This window comes from Lepisma saccharinum, chromosome 9 (genome assembly GCF_977018435.1).
Source record: "Lepisma saccharinum chromosome 9, izLepSacc3.1, whole genome shotgun sequence".
NCBI lineage: Eukaryota > Metazoa > Arthropoda > Insecta > Zygentoma > Lepismatidae > Lepisma > Lepisma saccharinum.
This window is the reverse complement of record NC_139237.1, coordinates 89,338,956-89,356,621: the sequence shown is the minus strand read 5'-3', so window position 1 is coordinate 89,356,621 and position 17,666 is coordinate 89,338,956. Positions and strand designations below refer to the sequence as shown.

The window sequence follows — 17,666 nt, the reverse complement described above, 5'->3', positions numbered from 1 at the left end:
ACACTTCCATACGATCCATACAATCTTACCACATAACATTCCAGTTTGCGGTCATTGCGTAGTTGTATCATTGTGTTCATTCCTTCATTTAGTTCACGTGATCATTATTCATCCTCATTGTAGCGGTTAATGAGGCAAACAAGTGACATAAACCAATCTTCAAAAGCATCAAAGAAGTTCATTCGCATAGCCTGTTGTAACAATTCCATTGAGAGTCACCCAGAAGCGTCCGTGACTGTACATAATACGTGCAATCCAACAACTGTTCTATAATATTAAGAACACATTGCGAAAGAGTTCGTAGACTTTTGTATGCTTTGCTGATAATGAAAGATAAATTGTTGAAATAGACGTTCATGTCATATCCAGGACTCGAACCTAGGATCTTTGATTTCGAACTAATCTACGTTAACTACTTCGCCACGGGTGCCACCATAAAAAAGTTTGTAATGAGTACACTTCATTGATATTTTGTTTCCCAAAGGGTGTGCTCTGTCGCCTTGTAATCACGAGCTTCCGATTTCATACTTTAAACCCGATCCAGTCCCTGAAAACGAGCTTGCCAGTGACACCTTCTGCCAAAAAGCTAGCTGTTTCTTCCATAATATTAACGCATATAATGTATACATTTTTATTTAAAAAGTAAATGATAGAGTTTTTATTAAAACTGGCATAGGAAATTTTATTGGATAGTTTTCTAATGTCATTGCGAAGAAAGGCACCCCTTTAGACTAAAATTTGATTAGTTGTTTCTTCGACTAAACGTTAAAATAATGCCATAGAAGATCGCAGTCTTTGCAGCATTTTTAAAAAAAGATTTCACATATTACTAATTTTTATTGGTGATATATTTTACGAGTACTACTTGCTGAATGCACGTTTTTGTTTTTATTATGGTTGTTATATACATACACTTGGCGTTATTTCTCGACAGACAGTCCTCTTTCAGTTAGACCAATTTGTACGTGTTCGTCTCGATTTTGCTCAATATTACCGCACGTGGCAGCACCTGCATCGATCTGGCGCAAGTTCTCGGCGGCTTGCAACCTCCGCATTCGAACGAGCAAGCGCGCGCCTCGGCTAAAAACAGACGACCATCGTCGGGACGCAACAGGCTGTCGCGACGCAGGCATTCTGGCAAGTGGTTGACGCTTCAAGCCAGCAACAGGCTGTACAGTAAACGGAGCGGCATGCAACTTCCAACCTGCGGTTTGGTCTGGCCAGTAATCACATCGTAGTTGACAACCTTGCAGACACACTCGTTTCGTCATCGTGCGTGTAAACATACGCGTGTGTTTCAACGACTTGTGGCAGTCCTTGCATGTGGAGAAGATGCCGTTTTATTGTGATGTTTCATTGTAGTATCGACTTGTTGCTACAACTTCAACTGTTGCTTGTTTTCTATGTGATACAAAATCGAATCCGTTTGATTGTTAATCAACTGTAAAAAGAAAGTATAACATGAAAAAGACTTCAAAGAAATCCACGAGTTAGATAAACGTTTGTGCCTAACAGCTGTTGTGATTAGAGAAGTTGATAAAACAAGTGGTGTTGAGGTGCTGTGAGATAGCAACGTTGTAGGAAGAACATAAACCATCCATCCTCAACTGGTGAGTACAAGTTTTATTGTATTTAACCTCGGTTCTTTACATTTTATGTCATATAATAGACGAGAGTCTACCAGTTTATACCTTTCACGCGAAGCCTCCTTTCGTATCAAGCTTATAAATGTTCTTTTTTTAGACGGAAATGGTGGAACATTGGCACTGATAACAACCGGATTATCACAGGAAACAATGGCACACGTATTATACATCCACACGATTTGTAGAACTTTGTAGTTCCCTGTAAACTAAAGAAGTGTGCACAATAATCTCACTACCACGCGTTTTAGCGGCAGTGTGCAAGGGCAATAACATTTTAATCTCTTTGCTTTAAAAGTCGAAAGAGTCGAATGGTGTATCTGTTGCACACTGGGACGTAGTATATGCCAAATCAACCAATTTTTATACTTCTTACTTTCAGATTTTCGTGATTATTATTATTATTATTTGCAAGTAGCCATGAAATGAACCTTTACTGCAAATTGCACAATTTTCCGGGTCAATAGCAATTGATATTGCTTGTTGAAAAAATGATCGGTATAATTTAACAATAATCGCTCCAAATGATCATATTTTCCAAACATTTTGAGAAATAAATATTGTCATAACTTCAAAATAATCATTTAGCGCTGAGACAGGTGTTATTTATAATATCTTGATTTAGGCTACCTGCAGATTTAGAGTTCAGTTGCCTTTTCGTACCGACATGACTCCCTGAAACACAGGGGTGCCCATCCCCCCAAGGTCAATGGCGCAATCCCCCCCCCCCCCCAAATCAAGTCATGCGTCCCCCAAATTATATTATTCGCGCACTCAAACAATATAGTAATCCCCAGAAAGTAAAGCTCAGGGCGAGAATATAATACGGTTCCTCTTTCAAAGAACTCACCCCCCTCCTGTTTTCTTGTGGTAAATATAATTATATTTTACTCCCACACCCCCTATACGCCTTCATGGCGTGGTGCTAAGCACAGGGGAACACTTTACCTTTTTTTTAACTATAATTACGTAGATTTTATCTTCAGTGCAAATTTGACTTGTTAGAGTAAAATTTTCCAGTGACAAGAAGTTAGAAATACGGATTCGATATATTTTTGTTCTAAATGATGCACCTGCTTTAAATCAAGCAGTATACCAACACTAAACATTATATTTTTAGAAGTAATGTTAATGAATATCGAGAATATCGCTTATGTCTTGTAATGTAGCTATAGTATAAAAGTTCACATTCACCTGAGTAAGGCGTAGGATCCCGAGATGATTTGTCTTTTCCAGCTACTCTTTTGGCACGTTCGGGGTCTAAAAATAAATGTTCGAACTCTCTCTCCACTACAGAAATCCCTGGACAACCTAAAATTTAACACTTTATCAAAAGCTTAATATCTCCCCCTTTAAATTTAATACTCAATCCTACCACCATAATTTCCAAGCCAATTTTAGACTTACTATTGATATTGAAGAGTGGATATTGCCTCCTCCAAAAAAAAAAAAAAATTCTCACAAGAATTTCGCAACAGTCTAAGACAATATTAATACACGAGAATTGGATACCCCCTCAATTTAATGCTCAATCCCCCTCTAACTAAAATACCCGCCATATTCTAAGACCTAGAGTTGGATACTCTCCCCCTCCCCCAACGTTTAATTCAGAATCCACCCGAGAACCCATGTGTAAAATAAGACCTAATATTTTCGAGGTGGATTTTTCTCCCACCCCCTCCCTTCGATAATACCTTTAAACACTTTCTTTTCTTCATCTAATGGATTAAATATAATGCATTTAAGGTGTAAAATTTTTGCATATATTTTGGAAAAATATATAAATGTTGAATTTTATATTATTTGAAGGGAGAAAATCCACCCCAAAATCTCGATGGCGCAGCCTGCGCCATAATTCCCCCCCCCCTGTGGGCACCCCTGCTGAAACAGTTTTACAGTTTTAGTGTGAATGGGGCACATTGATTCTCAGTTTTGTAACCACTTTCAACGTGTCTCCATGTCGTCATTATTTCACTTCTAATCTAACAGGAGTTAAAGACAGAATTGGGGTGACGTAGTATGTGGTTGTTAACCTGTCTCCAACAGTAAAAAGTGATTACATGATTTCTAAAATACCATTTTTTTTTTAGCTCTGACACCCAAGACTACCCAATTCCTATTTCGAATCTAATATTTTGACACTGACTGTTGATTTCGTTTGTTTTGAAGTGAATATATAAGGGCAGGGAATGGCGGATCTATTTGTGATTTTTGCAACTGAAATTCGTTCGACGACCCTCTTAAATTTCAGACCGGTATTCTACCCATTTTTCTTATTAAAAGCGTTAGGAGAAAGTTTCTGAAATATTTCCATGTTCTGAAACATAGTTTTGTTCAAATGAGTTATTCTATTGTAGAGATTAAGTTTATTTTAATTTTTCTGTGTAATAAATTATATTTCGGACTCCGAATTTTGGAGATGGAAAATAGAACCCTGGTTTGTTGCACTTTTTAACAAAATCCATAATTTCTGACAATTCTTCTAAATTTAGCTATACTCTTCACAGTATCTCTTTAGATGGATTCTGACAGCGAATTAGGCAAGTAAGAAAACAACCAACCTTTTGACACTGAATAATCAATTCGAATTTCAACATTAAGAATGAGGCGTTCGATAATAATTCGATAAATCGATTTTAAGAATTTAATGACACTGCCCCTTAAAAGCTTAAAACGAAAATGTTCGAATTTTTGACACACAAATTCCGCATTTCTTGAATTTTAACATTAAATGAAAGAGAGTTATGAAAATTAATGATAATGTTTTTAAAGTAGTTCAATTTTCACAAATAAAAAAACTCGCACCATTATCACATTAGATATTGCTGATAATTTTGTTGTCACTACATACTTTTTACATACCACATTGATTTAATGTTTTTTCCACAACCTTTGAGGTACAAGTATGATATATTATCAGAAATCAATTAATCGACTTTTATACCCCTCGGCCGACAGAGGCATATCTATTTATTGGTATTTTTTTTAACCAAGGGAAAATTTTGTAAATAGTCGACCATTTTGTCATTGTTTTGATGAGTATAAACGGTTATTCATGAACTCTTTTTAGAAAATAATTTTCTAAGTTCGATTTCATTCAAATTCTTCATTTTAATGTTTGCCAATTCATATCGGATTTGTACTGTAATTAAGAGAAATAGATAAACTTTATCGGTAAAAGGTTAATTTCGGTACAACCTTAGTATATATTCGTAGGACGACTTGATCTTCAATCTTTGTGGGGATCCTTTGAAACCTATGACACGATAATTCTTACAAGACTATGACGTTTGTAAGGAGATACAGCCTGATTAGGGTAATTTGATGGCTACAATGAAACTCAAAATAGGTAAATACTGTATTGTGAAAAATTGCTACAAAATTTCTGGTTCTACCCCATCGCCTCAATTTCCTTTGCATACAGCTATGTATATATGTAATTGTTGCATGGGCTTTAATAATAGCCAAGGTGAGATTTGTGATTTTACGAGAGGGGATGTACTTAGTGGGTTTACTATCTTAATAATCATATAGATGTTTGCCAATAGCTTCCAAGAAAACTATTGAGTAATGGACTTAGGCCTGGCACACAGTATATATATATTATGTATGCTTATAATTGGACGTGAATTGCTTAAATTCTAAAACAAAGCCATAAGAAATTAAGATTTTGTCTTAAATAAACGAATCGAATAGACGAGGTGAATTAGACTGTTCCTGTTGGATGGCTTGTTATGACACCGTGATGCTTATATTTGATCCATTCTGTTGAAAGTTTTTCTGCAAGGCAATGCACTGGAGGTCCATTTATTGAATGCAAAACAGGTTAGAAAGTGTTGTAACTTCTAAATGGTTTATCTGATCAGTTAATGTTACATTCATGGCACTGAGCCTGCTTTCACATTCAGCTGTAGACATTGGTATAATTATTGAATTCATAATTTTGAGTGAGATGGGAATGTGCTTTGGATTTTTTTTGTTAATTTGAACATCTTCAAATAGTAACGCCACATGCTATCTATATATGTGTCATATACGAAATCGTATGCTTTACATATCGAGTGAGTGTGAAATTATTATCCCTGGATGGAGGGAGGTTCCAGGGTTAGAATCCCGGCCTGAACTTGGGTGTTCTTTGTGATTTAGTCCCGGGTTTGATACTTGGTCGAGGCAGACAGTGGTCCAGTAGGTCTGTAGGTCCAGTCCCGATTAGCCTTTCTGTGCATAAAGTAGACTTAAAACAACAATTTAATAAATCTTTGTGATTTATTTTAAGTACCCTTGACCCCTCCCCCCCCGAGATTCGCCGAAGTGAATATAGCACCTAACGCGGCATTCCACAACAGCAGCTATAATTTTACGTCGTTAGGTCAGGAGTGCTACGAGGGGCGATCAGGTTGCTCTGACCCTAACATAGAAAGAGCGGCAATAGGGTTTCAATTATTTTTTTTATTTTTCAACATACTCCCCTGCAACTCCAATGCACTTCTCCCATCGGTGCTCCAATGCCTGGATACCTTGCAAAAAAAAATCTTCCGACTGGTCCTCCAACCATGAGTCCACAGCCCTTATCACCTCAGAATCATCAGAATATTTTTACCCACGAATGTCATTCTTCAAATGTTTGAACAAATGAAAATCACTGGGGACCAAATCTGGGGAATAGGGTGGGTGGGGCAGCAATTCGAACGATGCATCTGAGATAGCGGCCCTCGCAATGCGTGAGGTGTGGACAGGTGCATTGTCCTGGTGAAGGAGCAGACCACGGGTCAACATCCCACGCCTCTTTTTCTTCATGGAATCAGGTAATTTCTTGATTAGGTCACTGTAGTATGTGCCAGTGATTGTTTGGCCTCTTTCTAGATAGTCCACAAGAAGGACACCCTTGCAGTCCCAGAAAATTGAGGCCATCCCCTTCTTGGCTGACGTTTGCATATTTAACATCTTCGTTGGTGGAGAATGTGGGTGTTTCCACTCCATGCTTTGTGATTTTGTTTCTGGGTCGAAGTGATGGACCCATGTTTCATCCATAGTTACAAATCGGGCAAGGAAATCGTCAATATCAGCACGAAACTTGTCAAGAAGTTCTTGACTGATGAGCACTCGGGTGCGCTTCTGATCTGGGGTGAGGTTTCGAGGGACCCATCTTGCAGCAATTTTTTTCATTTGCAATTCCTGGGTAATTATGTCTTGCACAGTGCCATATGACAGACCACACATCTCAGCAACATGACGGACAGTGACTCGACGATCCTTCAGCACCATATCGTGGACTTTGTTAATGTTTTCGGTCGTCATGACAGTTTTTGGTGCTCCACCTGCATGTTCATTCTCACACGATTAAACTCAAGAAATCATCTCTTCACCATACTGTATGAAGGAGCAGTGTCCCCTAGTGTATCCACCAAGTCCACATGAATTTTGGATACCGTCCACTTCTTCACAAAATATTTGATCACCGCTCTCACCTCAGTTTTCTCCATTCTGGCACATTGACACAACTTCACTCAGTTAAACCCCTGTAAAAAGAAAACTGTGCGTTACTTAGACTTGCAATTCAGATTGAAAGCATATAAAGGATCAGTAAACAATAACAAAATAAAAAATCAATCATAATGTCATTCCTTCTATGTTAGGGCCCTGATCGCCCCTCGTAGGTTTGCTGTTGATAGGAATTTCCGACGTGTTCTTTCGCTATTTTAGTGTGTGTACAATCGATTTTTACTAATAAAGAGCGGCGAAATTTCTCAGATGGCAGATTTTTTCTTTCGCTGGCCATACTTTGGGATCAAATATCTTGGTTATTTGTGTTTTCCGCGCCGTTGAATCAATTTTATATTAGGTAAGATATCGATATCTGTCGATTAAAAGCTGAGTGGTTAGCACATCGCTCTACGACGCCAGGGGCCCCGGGTTCGAATCCCGGCCAGGGAAAGGATGTTTGAGTGTGTGTATTCATCAATTTCATCATATCATCACTCATCACCAAATTTGCCAAAAGCGAAGTAAAAGAAAGCAAATCAATCAATCTGTCGGTTATAAAACATCAACGCTATTCTCAAGGAGGACAGCGGGTTAACGGCACCTTTATTTTGTATCTATTTTACGTTGATTATCTCAGTTAATTGCTACAGTGAGGATTGGCTACACAAAATGAAATGATATAATAGTTAAAGTTTCAAAGGAACATTAAAGCGCTAGCAGGGATTAGATCCTAAGATCGTGCAGTTTGCAATGAGTCACGGACACTGACTTCTTTGGATACGTTCACTGTTTAGAGTCGAATGACGCCATGAACACAAGAGTACCGGGTACAATGTTCGACGGGAAAAGGAATCTCATTACCGATTACTTAGCATTATTAATTAGCCTACTCCCATCAGGGCAAATCAAACCAAACTTTCAAATAACTTTACATTACTACAATACTCCCTCAATGATGTCAAAGGATTTTTAGTCTTTCTGACATCTGCAATCAGTTGCATCGTTACATGACGTTACACGACGCTACGGCATAACCAAGTTTTAAAAAATATCATACTCAGGGCCGGCTCTATGTGGATGCGAGGCCTGGGGCATACAATATTCGCGGGGTCCATAATCAAAATTTATCACATTTTTGTTCCTTAGTCTGAAGTACAGCTGTCCTCCATAATATAAAGATTATTACATATAATTTACATATATTTCGTATTATTATCTAAGAGCAGAACATGTTGAAGTAATAACTGAGATTTGGGCCTCCCCGGTGGCGCAGTGGTAGCGTCTTCGCCTTGCAATCAAGGGCTCCCGGACTCGATACCCGGTGGAGACACATGGTGGTTTGTATCCCACTTTAAAATGTAGGTCCAGTCCCAATTAGCCTTACTGTGCATAAAGAGGACTTAAAACACCAAATCAATCAAGGTAACTGAGAATTATAAGAGGCTAATAAAAGTTTCAATGTTATTGCTTCATTTCAATTCTGATGTACTCCTGGTGCGACGTTCATTATATTTAACTATCTGATTAGCCGGCGTTGCCCGGGTATTTATTTATCCCAATCTTGTATTAGACAGGAAAATAATGAATTCTAACTATACTGTAAAATGTAACTAATTTTAAGTGTGATCGTGAATGTCACCAATTAGCTTAGCGACTCCGAAAATTATGGATTCGACACTAATCTAGGTCATTTGTGGCGTTTTATTTTTCACCCCCTCTCACCCCCCCCCCCATGCCGATAGGTGATTAACTTGGAGTTGAACCGCATTGGGAGTGTCACGAAAACTATGGATTCCATTCGCAACACAGCCTGAATGTTAGACAACCCGAGAAACACTATCGTTGTGCGGATTGCATAGAGTCAATTAATATCGGTGGTTCTCGATTATTTTTACATGTCACCCCTTCCCATCCCGCCCCAAGGTGTACCAGTGGTGTCTTACCCCAACAGTATTTATTTCCAGATTGCAAGTGATACGTGTACCAAGTTTGGTTGAAATCGCTCCAGGCGTTCGAGAGTTATTGCTGAACAAACAAACACACACATATACACACATACATCAATTTTTATATATATAGGTTACAAAACTGGGAGGTTCAATATCAAACTGTTACTTTAACTATAAAAGTAGCAATATTTAATCATATCCAATGACATAATTAATTGTTGTCTTTAGTTTTATTGAATTGACGCTCTGTAGTGAATTTACATTGCTTCATATATACTTTGTCCCATCTATCTTTGGAGCACGCGATAGGAGAAAAGTATCTTCGCAAGTAGTGACGTGAGACGGATCCACCAATGAACACGTGAGAGGGAACGGGTTTGCGTGGAAGGGGGGAAGAGTCTGCGGTTAACAGCCTTCGCAGCAGCGTGTGGTGCTTACTAGATTTTCTCCCCTTCTCTGACGCTATGCGCTACCTTGCTCCAGAGATTGCTGGACAGGGTGTAAAACAACATTTTCAAATCATGATTTCATTCTGTAAGTAAACCAAAAATACATAACTATTTTTACACAAATACTTGAAGAAGATGCTCATGAATAGCCCACGTTGTTTAGGATGTTTAAGTATGTCGACGAATGCAGGCTATATCAATTCAGCGTCCTATAAACTCGTAAAAAAACGTACACAAACAATTGTTTTTATCCAGGGTGTGGTTCCCTGAAGCGCGGGGCCCTAGGGCCGGCTCTGATCATTTTATATGATAAAATACCAGACAGAAACTGCTTAAAATTGATTTTTAACTAGAGATAGTTAACATGTGCAACACATGTGACAGTTGCATGCATTATTGGATATTCCAGGTAATTATAGCTGCAGGCGAATGAACGAGGTATGACGTCAGCAATCTATAAATAGTCCGATGTAACATCAGTGATTCGCTGCTATTTAGTCGATGGAGATATGTGATGCAAGTTCGGAATACGCCCTTATTAGAACTTATCAAAACAAGTGATTGTAGCTTTCTGAAATGAGTTTGTCAATGGGGCTGATTTTATCAGTGTCATATTGCTAAAATGAAATAAGGTCCAGTACATATAGGTGAGACCATGCGGGATAGTGAAAGATAATTTTTTTCCGGAAAATGACTTTAGATGGGTTTATTGGGCTTTTATGAAATTCAGGACATGGAATTTGATAACAAATTAGAATTTTATAAGCAGTGAAGAGTAAAGAGGTGCAAGAGAAAAGCTAATATAGGGACGGAAAGAAGAAAGTGCACAAAATGATTTTATAACAATCTTCAAGCACTAAAAAACCTTGTAGTAACCACTATACAATGCTGCTATATTGATGTTAGAATAACCTGAAAATGTTTCATAACGTATGTGTGATTTTTACCATAGGCATGCGCATGGCCGTAGGCAGGAAAAATTTTCGGGGGGGGGGATTCACTTACAATTGTTCCCATGTGCGTCGCAAGAAATTTGATTAATATAAATAATAACAATAATAATTATTAAATCATAATAATCAAAATTTCATAATAATAAACAATTTTTTGCAAATGTATTATTATTATTATTATTATTATTATTATTATTATTATTATTATTATTGCTGTCCTTATATCCTTGAGGAGACTTTTCTATTCTATCCATCAGAAGTTTCTATTGTTATTTTTTTGTACGTTTCATGTAGTGTGTAATTAAATGAACAGTTATTATATTTTGTTATTAAATTTTAGATACCTTCAGGAAAAAGCTTTAAAAGTAAGATAAATTTTTTCATAAAGTTTAAGTTGTTTGACCATTCACAAAACTAATTTTTTGGAATTTTGAAAACTGTGAAAGCAGTTATTCTTTGGATTAAATGGTAAAACATATGGACCAGTTCGATCCCACTTTCCGACGCTCATATTGTTCCTATACTTACCAAACAGCATTACATACAACCACTATGCACTATACAAGTATGTGACCACATATAGGTTAAATATATGTACTATATCGATCGCTGGGTGAAGGATAGTGAATGTAACGCGCTACGAAGCTGGATATCCTAGGTTTGAACTCTTATCAAGGGGGATTTAAACCCATATCGAACAGGGAATTAAAAAGTTTGAACGGGAATTTTGGTAAAAAATAAAACATTAAAATGCAGGGCAAATTTATTGTATAAAAATATATAAACTAAAAACGTAACGTTTTCAGTTTATATATTTTTTATACAATAAATTTGCCTTGGTCAAGATTGGAATGTTTTATTAACATGGAAACAAGGCTTAACAGTGTCACCATTGGGAATTTTGGAACGATCACAAAGGAATTTTCAGCCAGATCCAGGAACAGCTCTGGAAAGAGAACAGCAGAAGTGAAAATGAAGGGGTTGCAGGTGAGCTGCAAGAATTAAAACAGTTTCCCTCAAATTTCAGAATCCAAAATGTTTGAAAATTCTAGCTCGATCATTTCAGCATTGTCTCCCTGTTGTATTTTTGTAAAACTGAGAATACATTTTTGAAAATGTGGTACAAATTTTGGTTTCTGAATTTCCATTAATCCAACATGCCAAAAGTTTCGGGGGGGTTGAACTCTAACCCCCCTCTAAATACGGCCATGGGCATGCGCATGGGGGACAAGGAGGGACCAGTTGCCTTCCTAATATTTCAATTTAAAATTTAGCGTACGCGAATCTTATTGCCCTTAATCCAGTGATTTCCAAACTTTTTCGTTTAACGGCGCCCTTAGTGTTTCAAGATTTGTCCGTGGGGCCCCAAGTCAGAATGTAGGCCTCTCTAACACTTGCAACGCTTAGTTAGTGTGGTTACGTTGCTTGCCTTAAGTTGAAAAATAAACACGCATTTCAAATTCAACAACACTTTACTTGTTAAAAAGTACTAAATAAGCACATGTTTGGATTCATGCGATGGTCCGATTCTAAAACCACGTGTAGACTAACATTGTCATTTCAGTGAAAATAATGAAACATTTCGCGGAAGTTTTTTCAAGTTGCTTAAAGTTCCAAGCAACGAGTGGAGAGGAGGTGGGATTATTTCTTACGTAATTGGATGTATCTTTGAAATAGTGGAGGTGTGTTTCAGTCTCATACCAAATGAACGCAGGCTAACATTGTAGGATAGGATATGTTCGTGAGACTGCAGAAGTTCATTTGAATGTTGGAACAACAGCATTTCATAAGTTATCGAATATTTGTCAATATTTGTGTATTTAATTCGCAGTGTGTGTAGTGAAAGTTTTAGTTAAAGGAGGAGAAGATGGCATAATGAGGACTGACTTCAAAAGAAATAAGTATACATAAACCCCCTTTTCGAAAATCCTGGGCACGCCACTGACTGTCTCTCCACCGGGTATCGAACCCTGGACCCCTTGATTACAAGGCTCCTTCACTTGGGAGTAAATGTGACTTATCAGAGGTATGACATGTGTACAATTACACTAAATGTAGTACACAGGAATCTTTCGGGGGATCCGGACCCAACTCAGATAAACCCCTGTTTTGTGCGCATAAATACAGAAATGAGAAGGAGAGAGAGAGAATCGAAAAAGAGAGAGAAAGATAATAGAATGGAGAAACAAGGAGACAAGAAAAATTAAAATGAACGAGAGAAAGTGAATCGAGAAGGTTGTACAGAGAGAAAGATAATAAATGAACAATATGTAGAAAGAAATAGCGAGAAAAGGAAAGAAATACATGGGAAAAGAGAGGGGGGAAGGGAATTAAGGATAACACAAGACAGAAGACGAAAGGTAGCAAACGAAATAACGAGAGGGGGAGAGAGAAGGCAAGAAGAAATAGATTTTAAAACATAAGAAGGAAAGCGAAAACATAGGGAAAGACGCCCTATGGCCCTCCCGAAATTGTTATTATTATTATTGAGTTTGAGGTGTTTCGTTTTATGACCAGTTTTATGCACAGCTAGGCTAATCGGGACTGGACCTACAGTTTAAAGTGAGATCCGAACTACTATGTGCCCCCACCGGGTATCGTTCCTGGGACCCATTGATTACATATTATTTTATTATTAACGGTTTTGCTATCATTGTACCCTACTTCACTTGAAATAATTGCACTCTCTGTATTAATAGCACTTGTAAATGCTACAGGGTGTCTACCAGTCAAGAAATTGACAGATAGGTCAAGAATTTTTGCAATTTTTTACTGCATTTGATAAAATTGAATATTTAGAAATCTAAAATTGTATTGTGTTGTGGTTAAGATTTGTTCATTTCGTTTCTTAAGAATTACATTCTTGTATATGTGAAGTTTTGTAAAAATATTAAATAATAATTCATTGAATATAAATATCTTTCTTAATTTCCAACTATACCTAAGTAGGGGGCGATTAAATAAATGTTAAGAAAAGGGGGGTCAGAAAAAAGGGAAGAAAGGTCATGAAAAAGTCAAGAATTTTGGATTTGTTACTTTGGTAGACACCCTGTGCTAGAAACTATTTTTTTTCCTAACTGGTTTGATGAAAAGAGCAAGTACAAGGACTTGACATCTTGTTTTATTCTGCTATTATTACAATTTTAATAGTCGATGTCTTTGTCAATTCTACCCCTTCAGCGTCTTTTTTGTGTAGCCCCAGCCCCTTTAATTATAATACAAATTAGTATAAAAATACCAGAATGAAAGCTACATTATTTACATACGTATATAGAAATGGATGTATGTGTGTATATATGTATGTATGTTTGTTCCGGCATAACTCTCGAACGCCTGGAGCAATTTCAACCAACCTTGGTACACGTATGACTTACAATCTGGAAATAAATACTGTGGGGGTAAGACACCTCTGTCACCCCTAGGGGTGGGGTGGAAAGGGGGTGACATGTAAAAATAATCGAGAACGGCCGATATTAGTGTGGAATCCATAGTTTTCGGGGTCGCTAAGCTAATTGGTGACATTCACGATTGCAATTTTCATATGTGTACCACGTTTGGTTGAAATTGCTCCAGGCGTTCGAGAGTTATGCCGGAACGAACATACATACATACAGGGTGACAATTAATGAACTACAGAAGGTTGTTCGGGATCTCTGGTGACGATTTTGAAAGCCGCTGGCGGCGCTGTTATCAACGTCAGTCCGTCCAAACGGTGCATGCTGAGTCACGTCAGTACCGAGAACGCGTGTGCAGAGCGTTGTGCCATTTACCTACAACGATGCCGAAGAAAATTTAACCATACTGGGAGGGCTACATAACAGCCCTTTCCGATGCTAAATATAGCTATTCGGCAATCAAAGGAATGTGCAAGAAGCGTGGTTTTGTGATATCGAAGAACGGGATTGGTGCGGTATTAAACAAAAAAGGCAAAGGCCGACTGGGCCTAATTCCACAGGGGAAGAAACAGGCAAATCCACGAGCAGCTACGAGTCGTACACCGGACATAGTGAGAAAAGTGAAGGCCCTTGTGTCAGGTGGTAACCCTGCCCCCCAAAGGAGTATCGCACGTAAGTTGGGAATGTCTGTGTCAAGAGTGAACACCATAATCAAGAAGAACCTGCAACTAGAAATGCGGCATAAGCGGCGAGTTCACAAGCTGTTGCCTCTTCACATTGCGGAACGTCGCACGAACGCTAGAAAGCTCTATGAGACCTATCTTGCAGGGGAGAGATGGAAAAATGTGGTGACATTAGACGAAGCATATGTCTACCTTAGTGACTGTCGCAAACCCCGCGCGATTTACTACCGCCCTCGCGACAAAAACAATTATCAAACATTGTATCGAGAATGCCAGGAAAGTTTTCCACGGGGTTTCATGATCATCGCTGGATACTGCTATAATGGCAAGCTAGCAATTCGCCGTGCAGCTAATAATGTGAAGGTGAACTCCACGTACTATCAGGATGAGGTTTTAACACCCATTTATAACATAGATATCCCGGCACTGTATGCGGGGGCCGAAAACCAGATCTGGGTGCACCAAGATAAAGCATCCAGCCATACCTCCCGTTCGACTCGTCTGTTCTTACAGCGAATGGAGGTGGAAACTGGCATCCGTGCAATTCCTTACAGCGACATTCCGGTCAAGGCGCCAGATGGGTCACCCATGGACTTCTGTGCATTTGGACTCCTAAAACGGGCCTTAGGAAAGAGACGTCCACGCACTCTCAATGGCCTCTGGAAAGCCTGTCAGGAGGAGTGGGAAAAGTTGGACATGATAACTCTTCGGAAAAGTCTGTTGCAATGGAAATTACGTTTTCGGGCTATAGCGAGGAATGCTGGTTTTCCAATTGAACATGATCGTTGGTGGCGACATGGGTTTTCATGAACTTATCACCCTTCCAACATTGTCCTCAGAGATCCCGAACGACCTTCTGTATATGAAATAAAACTGAAATTAGTGACAAACCACGTAGTACACAAACTGTATTGCACATGTAAACGGCACTACAGACGTTCGGATTTAGGTTATGACATGTTCGATATGTCTGCCATCTCTGGCGATGATGTGGGGCAGACGAACAGCAAAATTCTGCATGACCCGCCGAAGTGTCGAAACATCGATGACCTCCTGAATGGCAGTTTTCAGCTCGGCAATGGTTTTGGGGTTATTTCTGTACATCTTGTCCTTAACATAGCCCCCTTGCAGTGGCCTCTGGGTACCCCAGAGCCAGAATGCGGTACCCAAAATACTCCTCCAGGACATTTTCACTTGCAAATGGCCGACATCAACACGTTGCGTGCGCATACGCATACGAATTCCCATCATGTCCTGCGGCCAGCCACGCAGTTTGGACATCATCACGCTCAGAAATTATGACTGTTTTATTTCATATAGTTCATTAATTGTCACCCTGTATATACACACATACATCCATTTTTATATACGTATGTAAGTAATGTAGCTTTCATTTCTCCAGGCGTACTTTATAATTTGTACTGTAGTTATACTTTACAATACCTGTAAATACAGTAGTTATATTTTATAGTATAGTTAGAATTCATTATTTTTCTGTCTATTAGAAGATTGGGATAAATAAATACCCGGGCAACGCCGGGTAATTAGCTAGTTAAATATAATTACTAGAGAAGAATATTTCTGAAATAGAATTACCGTATTTGCTGGTGTATAAGACGCATCCTTTTTTTTGCACACGTTTTTGAGGAAAAAGCTTTATCATTATTATCATTATACATGGTAACTCTGAAGGACTTTTAATTCAATGGAAGCGTCAAACTGTAAATTGTTCGCGACAACCATTCATAATGCGCAGCTCTTCGTGGATGTATCCGATTAAAATCGTGTGCAATGGCATGCGAACTTTTCTCCCTAGACATCACTTTGCTCTCAATGCATTACCGATGCGCTAAACAAATTTTAAGGCATTTTCTAACACCTCGAAAAGTAGCAAATTGGTACAATAATTCAGTCATAACTTTTTACTGGTTAAAGATACGTCGAAACAATCTTCACCATTGCATTTCTCGTGAAATTCTAGCCTGATTTGATATATCATATCACCCCCTTCCCATTTAAAATTCTGAAGTTGAATTCAAGATGGCGGACATCAAGATGGCCGCCGACCGCGCGGGTGGCGTCAATGTGGTTCCCCCTTGTCCTGATAACGATTGGTCATCACCATTTCCATATTCCGCGCTGCAGTGGCCTTGTACCGAGGGTGTTAAGTGACTTTTTGAGCCACCCTGTATTATAATTAATTTACAGTATTTCAAATATAAAGTGATAGGATATTACCTAATCTAACTAGGAAAGAGTACATTTTAATCTTCTTCGTCACACACCTGAAAGAAAAGTCGTATACTTGAACAGAGAGAGTTTTCAGAATCAATAACTGACTATCGGCGTGTAAGACGCACCCTGTTTTTCAGACCTATTTTTAAAGGAAAAAAGTGCGTCTTATACGTCAGAAAATACGGTATTCCTCATCGTAATCCTATTGTAGCCCCTAGGTAGCCTAGTATTAGTAAAAAATCTCCCTCCTGGATAAAGAAACAGAAAGATGGAATAAGAAACTACATTAATAATACCGAGGAATTTCAAGTCCCTTGACTCTCCAAGGGACGCCCCACGTGGCGAAATTTTCGACCAGCGAGCTGCAGGAATTGGAAACACTGCAAAGCATGGTGTGTGAAGGCCCGGGTTAAGCAAGCAATTAGAGGAAACGTTTCCCCGGAGGTGATAATTGTCGCTCGTGAGAGAGAACCGCATGAGCGGCTGAATACAACGGCTTTTTAGCAACATCGCAGGGACCGTAATGCGTTTTAATCGCCGCATTAGGCATGCAAACAGCCCAACCGATGGACGCGTTGCTGAAAATTGAATTTACGCAAATCCGATCAAAAGTGAACGAGGTTGGTAACTGTTTATAGTGGTACACACAACGGCGAAAGAAACAGTAGGCGAATTGTCCACCACCAATTTCATTCGGTCTGTATTACACAATGTGATGACAATGAATTGAAACAAAAACGTCAATAAGCAGAGAACAATGCCTGCTTCAAACCAACATGGTTTCATTCCTTAAAACAACACAGGATGTAGAATAAAAAAGTAATGAAAATAGCTGTGGACAATTTGCTTACCATTACATTTGCCGTTCACTGTAC

The 17,666-nt window shown here is 38.7% G+C and overlaps 1 protein-coding gene across 3 annotated transcripts in view; it reads left to right on the top strand.

Moving 5' to 3' along the window:
* Nucleotides 1–1,001: 1,001 nt before the first annotated feature.
* Nucleotides 1,002–17,666, top strand: part of Rph (Rabphilin) — a 282,167-nt gene continuing 265,502 nt past the window's right edge. For 2 of the 3 annotated variants that reach the window (XM_083128582.1, XM_083128581.1), the window contains exon 1: nucleotides 1,003–1,610. The gene's annotated coding sequence lies outside the window, so the exon portion shown is untranslated. Of the gene's footprint in view, nucleotides 1,611–17,666 lie in introns of all 3 variants that reach the window. The other variant, XM_083128583.1, reaches the window with a different exon arrangement.